Genomic DNA, 7,686 nt, shown 5'->3' on the forward strand with positions numbered 1-7,686 from the left:
TTTGTGCTATTATAATAAAAAAAAATTGTGCTAAGTTTCCAAAATACTTTATTTACCTCCCCATACCTTCTTTTTATTTTTTATATTAAGCTTTAAAACACGAGAAAAAGATCTAACCATTGGATCAAAACACCCAAAGCATCCCAATTCAGAAAAACCTAAATAACCATAACAATTAGAACTAGCTTTAGGATAATCCTAACTGATGATTCAGATGTTTGACTAGGCTCGCCCATACCAGATCACATCTCAAATAACCACAACCATTAGATCTAGTCCTAAGATCAGCACGACCGTTGGTCTATTAGACTGATCTAAGCTCACTCATGTCGTAGCAAGGCCCAAACAACCTATAACCATCGAATCCATCCATAAAACATCTCAGTTGTTAATCCATGCAGCTTAATGTAAGCTCACCTGTACCAAAACATAGACTAGACTGATCTCATCTATTGTTCGGTTTCAAATATGGACTGTTAATCAGATCCAATAGATCTGTACCACTCAAGCAATGCAAGCTCACATACCTACCATAAATCCAGCCGCATCTAATCGCAACCTATGTCTTGTCTCGCTCCTGCCAATGGCAATTCTAGTTGTCATTTCTCCAATATTTGACCACCAAACACCTCGGGACTACCATAGAAATCAAAGCCTCTTCTTTCTGACTAACACCTGACTAGAATCCGAAACCAAAGACGCCATTAAAGGCCTGAAAAGCCAAAAACATTGAAGATTCAAGTCGAAGCTTTGTCGCCACTGATCTCCCTCTATGTTTGTCCGTAAGACACATGGAAACCACCAGTGGATGAATAAGGTCGAGATTTACCTGAGGAGCCAGTAGACATGGAAAAATCATATTGTAACATCTGTCGGACCGCCGCTAGTGGCAGCACGCGCTCCACAAGCACCGCTTGAACAATAAGTTTATGTTAGGGGCATTTCAGTAATTTCCCCATCTAACCAGGGGCAAAAGGTAATTTCACTTCGACCAGGGGCATTTCAGTGATATATATATATATATATATACACACACACACACACATATAGTCGCTAGTGGCGGCACGTGCTCCACAAGCACTGTTTGAACAATAAGTTTCTGTTAGGGGCATTTCAATAATTTCTCCATCTAACCAGGGGCAAAAGGTAATTTCACTTCGACTAGGGGCATTTCACTTCGTAATTTAATTTTATATATAATGTTTGATTAAATGAAATGTAAGTTCCTAACTCGAGGGTTTTGAGACCCTTATGTTATTTTGAGGGGAGCTAAGTACAAGATTAATGTTCTGTAATGGAACCGAAGAATTGAAATTATGGTTTTTTTTAAGAATTATCCGATAAGAGTGTCAGCGCCAGTGTTTACTAAGTTGATACCTAGATAATTGATTGATTATAGGTTTAATTGATTTGACCATGAGCAACTCGTTTTGATTAATTAATTACAAAATTTGTGCTTCTCCAATCGGTTCGCCTATGGGCAATCTGTTTTTAACCGATCCTTTTTAAAACTTGTGTTTTATAATATTTTCCACATCGTATTTTGATACACGCGTTTCCCATTTATGTAATTAAGTGTTGCATGTTAATATATAAATTCTTAAGGGATAGTTTGTTATTGTTAATGATATTTTGTGTGTAGTTTGTGTCTATTTCCATCAAGATCGATGTCTCACTTTACTTTAAAAGGGTGGTAAAAATCAAGAATCTTATCCCTTGCATTCAATAATTAAAATCTTACATGTTTATGTGTTTACTACATTATGCGCAATATCAAGTTTTGCGGCCATCATTTTTCCAAGGAATAGATTTCTAGGTATTAGTTCTTTTTTGTTATGTTTTACACTTTCCCTTATGATGTGAATTATAACCACATATTTTGTTCTATGATTCGTGTGTGCACTACAGTTGGCAAGTCAAACATTGAAAAGGTATTACTGGTTGAGTTTATCTTTCCTCCACACAACTAATTCCTTATCTAAACTTTGGCAGATCAATTATTACTGATTGTTAACTCCTTTACTTGATTGTGTGATGTGTAATCATCATTTTTCTCCTTTAGGGGTTCTATTTAAAAAGAAACCATTAGAGATCCCAAGGGAGCACACATGGGTAAACTGGATTTGGAAGGTTAAGGCCACCAGTAAAAACCTTTTTTCATTTCAGTTTTAGTTGGTTATCTCTCATTAGTGTTTGTACACACCGATGCCATGACTCGTATATGTACATTCATAGCAAGTGGATAATCTTTAGATTATTATGATTATGCATTTACGAGAATTTATTAAAGAGGCCAATACGTCTAATTGTTTGGTGAATATTGGTCGTTGACATCTTTAAAACTTATATATATTATTTATTTTTATTTGAAAAGCAAAAAGGTGAGTTACTCCTTTTAATATCAAAGGTAATGGGCCATATTGAGTCTATTTACCTTAAATGATAAAAGTGAATAGCAAGACACATTTTGAAATAAATGTTTTTAGAAAAAAAAATAATGATGGTTTTTTTTTAGTTTGGCATGTCGACTTATTATGCCTTTTAATTTAGGACAAGACCTATTAGGCTTTACAAACTAGTTTCAAAACTCACAAATGCATGCATGTTAGGTTTTGATTGTTTTTATTGAAAAATCAAATAAGGTAGCATTCATGTATTGATAAATTCACAAACAACAATGAAATATAGAAAGAGGTAGGAAGTTAGTCTATGGGTCTTAGCCAGATGCAGTTTTGAAGGAAAGAAGTAAAAATAGTTTTGGAAAATACAGGACTTGGTGAAAGATAAGTCTTTTAAAAGATTTAGTTTGGTTAGTCTTAAGGTTGACTTGAAGAAAACCACCTAAAACACATCTATATAGCATAAGTACATCAACATAATCAAATAAAACACACATAAAGTACAATATCTAGTTATGAACACAATATATTAAAGATGCATACTTTATCTCTAAACTAGTAGCCTTTTCAAAGAAAAATCAGCATCACATTTTAGGTCATCCATTATTTAAATAATTAAACATTTAACTGATACAGACTTTTGATTACATGGTCAAGCAGCCCCTAAAAAAGTAGATAATAACATGGAAAGCTGAAAATCAGGTTTGATAGAACTATAACTCAGAGGTAACCTTATATCTAAGAACCAAAGGTGTTGAAAAAAGACTTGGACCCATAAATAACCTTATATCTAAGAACCTGAAGTATACGAATCACGCAATGAAATCAGTTAATCTTTAATAAATCAGTGTACAATCTTTGTCCCTACAAATAAAGGTTGTTTTACCACAAATAAAAAGAAAACTCATGTTTATTCTTTAACTTGATGTTGAAATTTGAAGTTAACAAAATAATATAGTATCCTCTAACTAACCCTAATGAACTTCTTTTGGGTTGTAAGTTAATAAACTTAAACTAGTAATTAACTAACATAAATTTAATAATGAAATAAACTCTCAAACAATGTTTAATGAGCCATAACAAACCCAAATTAAAATTAATTATTCAATATTAAATAAATAAAATAAATAAAATAAAAGGATAATAAAAAAAATTATGCTAAAATCGCTCCATGTAGCTCGAATATCTAATTTTCTCATATTTTTAGCAGATTCCAGTCCTAACTTCAAACACGTCTTTCTCTCTCATATGGATGCATTATAACACCTACCATATATGGTTGGAAAACTTGAAATGTCTAGTCTCCAGCATAACTTAAGTCACAACAAAATTTCACATGTAGCTCTAGATATATCTCAAACAGTACACGAAGGTTAGTTTGACAGATTTGACAAGATTCGTCTAGTAACTTCAACTCTCTAAAATAATATATTCCTGAACTTTATTTAATCTGAAACTTTACCACAATATAATTTCATGTGTCTAATATCTCCATGTAAACTCTAGTTTGGTCTGATGTACGGTTTGAGAGATATGTCCAATCTTACAAAATTGGTCAGCAAATATTTTAAGGTCAAATTCGAACCTGACCTGGTTCGTAGCAATAAAATTTAAATGAGGTCCGATCACAACCTTAAAACAACTTTTAAGTTATCAATGGCATAACACAATCAATATGACTTAATAATAGGCTCAATTATGTCAACAACTAAAAAATACAGGATTACCCACAATAGTGAAATCATGATAACTCAAATATGTCAGCTTAAAAAAAAATGCTAGATTAATATTACATGGTTATACACATCAATGGATAATAATATTAATCAAGGTGTTAAAGGTTACATATAAACGTGACATGTAAATGAAACTTAAAGTGAAAATGCAGGGATAAAGGCTATACCTATACTAAAGAGCAAAGAATACAATTGAAGATTTACATATTATTAATGATGAAATACCTTCCTCTTTCTCTTCTCTGAGATTTAGAAAAAATACACATACAAAACCTAATTTTCCTTCTCTTTCTCATTGTCACAATCAATCTAGTTTAGTAAAAAAATTCCTTTTTTTCATCCCCCTTTCAAAACCTTAAACCTAAATTTTTAGAATAGAATAACCAACTTACCCAAAATCATCAAGGCCATTGGATTCCCAAGTAGTAAACCAAGTCATTGATGATAACATACAAAAGGAAAGCTAGACTTATGGTGAGAGGGAGCATAAAACACTCTCTCACTAAGTTCAACAAAACAATCGTTGAACCATAGCCAAATAAAAATAAAAAAGCAAAGGATAAAGACATGATTACTTTTCAATACATGAAGAAGGCTAACAAAGGCGTGAACAATACCAAAATCATGAAGGGATGACATTGGAAGCCATGAGAAAAGACATCAAGATCATCGAAAACGACGATGAATTGTTTGATTTAGGTGAAAAGGACACAAATAAGGTTCTCTCTTGAGTAAAAAGATAGAATAGTTAGCATGGTTTTTATAACCTGGCTTTAAAATGGTGTACCTAGGCGTGACAGAGACTCATAATGTCCTGAATTACAATGTGTTTTTTTTACCTTAATACCTTTGAAGTTTTTATTTTTTTTATTGAACCTGAAAATCAAACTAAACAATTATATTCGTTCAATTTGATTCCACAATCAAGTTTCAACAAGCCTTGTGATTTCTTCTTGTGTTCATAATAGTCTATGGATCTGGAAAACTTCTTAATTAGAGCTAAAATTAGTCATAAAATGAAAACTTGTCCCATTAAGCCCTTGACTGAATTAGTAGGACCTTCCTTATTTTGACTATTTAACAATTTTAGTCTTTGGTTCTTAAATTCATTTGATTGCACCGAATCTTTCTTAAAAATGATGCATTACTTAAATGAAATCTAAACAATTTATATGACTAGCAAATGAATGCATTTTGTAAACTTTTTTTCTTGTCTTTTTTTTTAATATATATTTTTATAAGAATTTTAAGGTGAAAATGAGTTATTACAAAATATATATTTAAAAGCAAAATGTGCAAGATAGTGTAACATGCTAAGCTACACTACCACCTGCAATAATATAAGTGGACTTATGGACTCTTTGTTTGGGTTAAAAAATATGATTTTATAAGTGAACAAAAACTAGTTAAGGAATGCTATGTGTATAAGAAATGGATGGATCTTGTACTTGTGAACTCACCAGTACTGCCACTTTTTAATAATTTAATTGTTCAAGATAACATATTTTCAACATGAGATTAAACAAGACGAGCAAAAGGATTGTTTAGAAGTTTGTTTGTGCATTGAATTTGATGTTAGTGTTGAAGAGATTGAATGATAGTAGCATTTAAAGCAGACATGCTCAACATCAAAATAGGGCACAGATGGTAAAAAATGCGTGAGGAGCGAATGATTTATTTAAAAAAAATCATTAAAAACCTTGATTCTAGCATAAATTTTACAATGAACAAACACACACATCCACGCATAAAATTACCATAGCAAAGTTAAACAATTACACCTTAGATAATCTTTTTACAACTCATCCTCCCAACCTTATCGCAAAGTATGGATTCCAACCTTATTGAACCTCAAAAGGTAAGTCCTTGATGTCTTTATATCCTTAAGGTACCACACAATGTTGTTCACCCCAACACTTTAATATATTGAGAAAATCATAAAAACAAATATGTTTAAATTATAAATTTGAATGGAAAAGATATTCTTACCCTCATAAAGCCACAGGTATTTGACTGAAAAAGTATAGGAGTGTGGGATGCACGAGCTGGGCACATGATTAAGACTGAGGAACTTGAGTTCGCACTCCATTAATATGGGGAGTCACATCAATCACTAGATCAATTGTTGCTCTAGGTGGGATATTGAGTTCTTGGCAAGTTTCAACCACTTTGTTTTCTTTCTATTTCCTAATAGACTTAATGGTTAGGGGTGATTTTGGTGATTGTGGAGTGATTTGATGGTGGCTTAGTCGGTGACAATATAGGTGGAGATTGGGTTATAATGGTTGCTTGGTGGCTGGAATTGCGACACAAAATAGCGATGTGAAAGAGGGGAGCTATTATAGTTGTTAGGCGTGAGGGATTGAAGAGTGTTACGATTTGGTTGTTTGGTAAAGAGACTGCTTTTTTTTCCAATAGGGGAAGTGGTGGATTTGTTATGTGTTTGTATGAGGGAGAGGAAAGTTTGTTGTGTTTAGTGGTGGAGACTATTAGGAAGACAATAAGGGTTTTTTTTTAGCAACAGAAAAGGATTTTATTTTTTTCAATTTTTTTTGTATTTCTCCCTATTTTTCAATGGTATTTCTCTCTTTCTTTTTTTTCTCTTCTTGGTTTTTATTTTTACTTTTCTAGTGTGTTTTTATGGTCTTTCTTATGTGTGTTTTTGTTGTTTGACTCTTTTTTCTAAGCTCTAATTAGGAGAACATTCTTAAAGTAGAAAATAAAATTAAATATTGAAAGTCTTTTATACTCTTTCCTTTTTTAGTGAAGATCTCAAATTTTGAAAATTTTATGGTTAAAGATTAAGTTTTTTCCTTTTTTTTCTTGAATTATACATGATCTCTTCATTTCCTTTCTAACTTCAATGAGATCTATAATTAATGATTTTCTAAATATATTCATTAAAACAATAATTTTTTCAATTTTATTTGAATATCTACTTTATAAAAGATAATCTCTTTTTTTATATATACTTTTTTAATATTTGAATTATATTTTTAGATTCTCCATTATCTTATTTGATCGTCTAAAACTTTGATGATTATTTTGGTTCTCTTTTTCTTACTTGTCGTTTTAGTCTATATTTTTTTTTCTTTTTTATTTTATAAAACTTGTCACATAAAACAAATAAGTAAAATTGTCAAAATCAATAAGTAAGTTGACTGAATTGAAATTTTTTATTTATTTAAAAAAGGTAAAAATAGGTTATGATACTAAGTACGGAAAACTTTCAATTAGTGTTAGTATATAGATATTTTTTATTGTTATCTGATTTTTATTATTTATTTTTAACTAACATGTTTTCATTTGTTTTTTATTGTATTTACATTTCTCGTAAAAAAACTAATTTCACCTTAATATAAAGAAAAAAAACTAAAATGGAAAGGTGTTATGAATGGTGCCAAAATATTTTAGCCCTAAACTCAAGTTTATTGTTGATTGCAACAATGAAATTAGTATTTTGCTCTTTTCACAATAAAACATATGGCCTGATTGTTGGGAATAATAGGGTCTTTTTATTCTTTATCAGAAAAGAGCAAAAAATATTGAGT

The sequence above is a fragment of the Populus trichocarpa genome, chromosome 13 (assembly GCF_000002775.5).
Source record: "Populus trichocarpa isolate Nisqually-1 chromosome 13, P.trichocarpa_v4.1, whole genome shotgun sequence".
In the NCBI taxonomy this organism is placed as follows: Eukaryota; Viridiplantae; Streptophyta; class Magnoliopsida; order Malpighiales; family Salicaceae; genus Populus; species Populus trichocarpa.